Below are 5,829 nucleotides of genomic sequence, written 5' to 3' on the forward strand. Positions count from 1 at the left end.
GAAGGCTAAGTATGTTTGCATATGGCCAATCTGCCTATATTTTCTGGATGCACGATCTTCTTAGAAATATGGTTTTGTGTGCGTGTTCGAGTCAAGAGGCTGCCAGGGTTATTCTAGAGGATCCTTTGTATAGGCAATACCGCTTTTGGATGAACACACTATTTTATGCTTCATTCCTGATGAGCGTCATCATTGATAAAGCATGCTGGATGGAGCATTTTAGTGGTAGACAACCATCTCGCGACATGTGTATCCTCCAACTCTCACAGGAGCAATTTCTCTCACAATGCAGCTACTGAAGAGCTAATGGTGGACATTCTTTTGGCCCTACATGGGCTCTTGGAGACTAGAGAGAACTATTGGGAGCGTATGAGGATCTTCGAGAACTGCCTCAGGGATTTTATTGTAGGAGAGTGTATTCTCCTTTTGAGCCTCATAGGAACTTCAATTTTGATCAAATCATTTCATGTTGAGTAAAAAACAACAACAACAACAACTACGCCTTAATCCCAAAACAATTGGGGTCAGCGATATGAACCAAAAAAGAAATTCATTTTGGGTCTTCCACATGAATCCTTTTCCTCCAATCATTTCTATCCAACGCCATGTCCTCGGTGAGGTTCAAAGCATTCATATCCTTTCCTATCATCTCCATCCAAGTCTTCCTAGGCCTACCCCGACCTCTTTTAACTAATATATTTTCCCATTTCTCCAACCTTCTAACTGGAGCATCATTAGGCCTTCGCCGAATATGTCCAAACCACCGTAAACGATTCTCTCGCATCTTATTTTCAATGGGTGCAACACCTACCTTCTTACGTATCTCTTCGTTCTGAATCTTATCTTTTATTGTATTTCCACACATCCATCTAAGCATCTGCATCTCAGCTACACTCATTTTTTGAATATGATGCCTCTTGGCAGCCCAACATTCCGTACCATAAAGTAAAGCGGGTCTAATAGTCGTCCTATAAAACTTTCCCTTCAACCGCAATGGCATTCTACGATCGCACAACACTCCAGTAGCACTTTTCCATTTCATCCACCCAACCTTTATCCTATGATTTACATCTCCATCAATTTCTCCATACTTTTGAATGATGGATCCCAAATATTTGAAATAATCATTCACCGGTATATCTTGCTCACCAAGCTTCACTACACTCCCATCACTACTTCGTTGCTTACTAAACCGACATTCCATATATTCAGTCTTACTCTTACTCAACTTAAAACCTCTAGCTTCCAATGTCTGTCTCCATAATTCTAACTTAGCATTAACCCCAGCTCTAGACTCATCAATCAAAACAATATCATCAGCAAACAACATACACCACGGTACATTTTCTTGAATTGATCTCGTAAGCTCATCCATCACTATCGCAAATAGGAAAGGGCTTAAAGCAGATCCTTGATGTAACCCAACCGTTATCGGAAAATTGGTTGTCACCCCTCCACAAGTGCGGACATTGGTTACTACTCCTTCATACATATCTTTAATTATACTAATGTACTTGAGAGAAACACCTTTCTTCATCATTGTCCACCAGAGAACGTCCCTAGGTACTCTATCGTATGCCTTCTCTAAATCAATAAAAACCATATGCAAATCTTTGTTCCTCTCTCTATATCTTTCAATAAGTTGTCTAAGAAGATGTATAGCTTCCATAGTTGATCTTCCAGGCATAAAACCAAATTGATTCTCCGATATCATGACAACCTTCCTCAACCTAGACTCAATCACCCTCTCCCAAAGTTTCATAGTATGACTCATGAGTTTTATACCACGATAGTTTGTGCAATCTTGTATATCACCCTTATTCTTATATAAAGGCACCAAAGTACTCTTCCTCCACTCATTAGGCATCTTATTTGTTCGCCAAATCAAGTTAAAAAGATTTGTCAACCATTCTAAACCTTTCTCTCCCAAGCATTTCCAAGCCTCGATAGGTATACCATCTGGGCCAACTGCCCTTCTTGATTTCATTTTCTTCAAAGCCTCTGCAATTTCTTTCTTTTGAATCTTGCGCATGAAGTCACGATTTATCTCATGAAAAGGAATGGAGAAGTCTCCAAGATCTTGAGCATGACTATCATTAAATAGCTTATCAAAATAATCTTTCCATCTCTCCTTAATCTCCTCATCTTTGACTAAAACCCTTTGCGTTTCATCTTTGATACATCTAACCATACCCAAATCCTTCGATTTCCTATCTCTCATCTTTGCAAGCCTATAAATATCCTTCTCGCCTTCTTTGGTATCCAACTTGTCATAAACCTCCTTATATACCTTAGCCCTCGCGTTTCGAACAACTTTTTTAGCTTCCTTCTTTGCTATCATATACTTCTCCAAATTCTCATTATCACGACTCTTACTTAGATTTCTATAACACTCTCTTTTAACCTTAATAGCTAATTTGACATCCTCGTTCCACCATGATGTATCCTTACCTAGTGGTGCACCGCCTTTAGACTCACCCAATACCTCCTTAGCTACTTTTCTCATACCACCCGCTATCTTATTCCACATTGATTCTGAATCCTCCTCGAGACACCAATCAACTTCCTTAACTACCTGCTCTACAAACATTCCTTGTTTAGCTCCTTTCAGTGCCCACCACTTAATTCTAGGATCTATCCTATGTCTATCCCTTTTGCGGCATTGTCTAATTCTAATATCTAAAATTAAGACTCTATGTTGTGTAGCTACACTTTCTCCTGGTATAACCTTATAATCGATGCAACAACCCCTATCTCTCTTTCTAAGTAGGAAAAAATCTATCTGACTCGTATTAACCCCACTTTTAAATGTTACTAGGTGAGACTCCCTCTTCCTAAACCAAGTGTTTGCTAAGATCATATCATAGGACAAACAAAAATCTAAAATCCTTTCTCCACTTTCATTTCTTTCTCCTATACCATAGCCTCCATGGATATTCTCAAATCCATCCCTACTAATGCCTACATGTCCATTAAGGTCACCGCCGATGAAAAGCTTTTCTCCATAAGATGTCTCTTGTACTACTCCATCTAAATCTTCCCAAAATTGATGCTTAATGGAATCATCTAAACCTACTTGAGGTGCATAAACACTAATAATATTAATAATATCCGTACCTAATACTAATTTAATAAGTAAAATTCTATCACCCTTCCTACGGACCTCAACTACATTATCTATAAACTGACGACTCATAACAATCCCTACTCCATTCCTGTTCCTATTTATTCCTGTATACCAAATCTTATGTCCCCAAGGTTCTATCACTTTAGCTTTCTCACCTACCCATTTGGTCTCTTGAAGACATAAAATATCAATCTTTCTCCTACACATAACATCTACTAACTCTACCAACTTACCAGTTAAAGACCCTATGTTCCAAGTGGCTAACCTAATTTTATGGTCTTGGACTAACTTCTTTACCCCCACCCGTCCAACAAAGCGAGGGAACCCTTGCCTATTTGACACCACACCCGGGCGCCGGTGTGACGCGTCGCTTCTGGGCGACGACCTAGCAACCCTTGCACATTTATCACTGCCTCCGGGCCTAGAGAGTACAGCGCGTCGCTCAGTAGGGAACACCCCAACGAAATTCTCATATTGGTTCATTTTCATAGGATATGACAAAGTTTTTATGCTGGCTGTCACAGGCCTACCGCAACCCTCCTCCTTTATCCGGGCTTGGAACCGGCAGTGTATAACTACACAGGCGGAGTTTAACTTTAAATCATTTCATGTTGAGTCACATACTAAAATCTAGTGTTTTCATTATTTTGAAAGTTATGCTAATTTTAACTTAATTTTTTGCCTCCAAAATGATATTTTTAAGATTTTTATCCAAAAGATCAAACTAGAACTTTCAATCCAACATCAAGATATAAAGTTATGACTAAAACAAGGTAATTTGTTCGGTAAAAATCTTATTTTTTCATGTATGACCTAATTTGAATGCATTTTTAACCATCAAAATAGTCGGATTTAGTTTTGCACTAAAAATATGAATTATATTTGAGGATGTTATCTTTTCAACACATCAAACCGTGCCTCAATTGGACATTTGGATAAAAAGTTATAGCTTAAACAAGTTAGCTTGTCATAATGGATCTGACGCATGCCTCGATTTAAACACTAAGATCCAAAATTCCTATATTCAATCTATAGAAAGCCTCTAAATCCACATGCACCATTTATATAGCCACCCCCCCCCCCCCAAATCCCATCATTTCCCCCAAAAAACTGAAAAATGTGGTCTAACCTAATCCTAAACCACCTATATCCTATTTAACCTATTGAATCCTTAAAATTAGGCTAAAAGGACTTTTGGCCAATCATAAGAGTCCATTTGAACTCTAACCAATAGGATCCCATCATGTCATTCCCTGAATGAATCAAAATATGTGGACCTTGGATATTCAGGAAACGTGCAAAAATCTACCAAGATACTATAACTAGGGATCCAACCCTTTGGTTTCAGTATCTGGAGTTCGAAACCTTTTTGCACTTACACTCTATCAAAATCTCTAAACAACTAGACCTAACCTACCTAGCCTAGTTGAGCCTACTTAACCTAGTCTAGGATTTAGATCCCTTATCTCACCCTCCTTCAGAGTTGCTTAGTCGAAATGCTGCTCGAATTTCTTCGTGCTCGTCATTGTTGTAGGAAAAGGTTACCTAAGTTCCATGAGAGAGTTGGTTAGTTTTTCATGTTTATTTTATTATAAAAGTAATTTTCCCTAACAAATATCATATTTATCATGTTTTTGATACTTTTTTGAGCATTGAAAGTGCTTTGCACCATCAACATTACTTTTTTTTTTCTAGGACTTGTGTACAAAGTACCTGCACTCACAAAGCTAAAGCCCATGTTGACGATTTTGAGCGCCTGATGTAGTTGATCCCAGATCAACGAAGGAAGAAAGGCGTATAACTTGAAGAGCGGACTTCACAACTCTCAAATTTGAATATGGTTTTCGTTTCACTTTAATTTCTTTTTTAAATTCTATTTTATTCTTTTCAAAATTTGAGAACCACATAATGGTGATAACGATGGAGCCGTTTGCAGACTTCAAAATTGATATATGCATTATTTTCAGTGTTGCAACGTAAGATATTATTTTTCAGATATTGGATCCACCTCGAATCTAAAAACAATATTTTTTGTTTTCTAAATTGTTCGATTTGCATATTTTCATGTTCTAGGACTTGTTGGAAAATATAAATTTGGATCTACTGTTCTCATTTTAGGCACTATTTTGGATTCTAAATCTAAGGTCCCTGAAAATGCACATAAACAAAGAAAACAATCACTTTTCTTTGTTCAAAATAATTTTTGTTTTCAAGTCTTTATTTCAATGCTCCGACATACAAAAATCATTGTTTTTACATTTTTTGAAAATATGAGACACAAGCCTAGAAGTTTTTTATTTTGAATAAGAACCAAAACCCCCCCTAGGGTCCTTGTTTGTGAGTTCCAAATTTGGGACAGAAATCTACCCTGAAAATAATAATTGTTGGACAATCTATCTTATGAAAGTCATTTATCTCTAACCGCTCATCAAATTGGGGCGATATTGGTGGCATTGGAAAGCTAACTTACCAAAATTTCTCCATTATTTTTACTATTTTCTGGATTTCTGGCCCAGGTGGCCGAAAAATAGCTTAGACCAACCGGATTAGGCGCTCCAACACTTGTTTTTCTCTTATTTTAGGAAAGTTGCTTTCTTTGAGAGATTTCTGCTTGAAAATGTAATAATTCTTTTCTACTATAGAGAGGGCTCAGAGATACAAGTAGCACACCATCCAGATGTAAAAGGGAAGTTACTCACAAG

The sequence above is a fragment of the Nuphar pumila genome, chromosome 17 (assembly GCF_984573655.1).
Source record: "Nuphar pumila chromosome 17, dmNupPumi1.hap1.1, whole genome shotgun sequence".
NCBI classification, from domain to species: domain Eukaryota; kingdom Viridiplantae; phylum Streptophyta; class Magnoliopsida; order Nymphaeales; family Nymphaeaceae; genus Nuphar; species Nuphar pumila.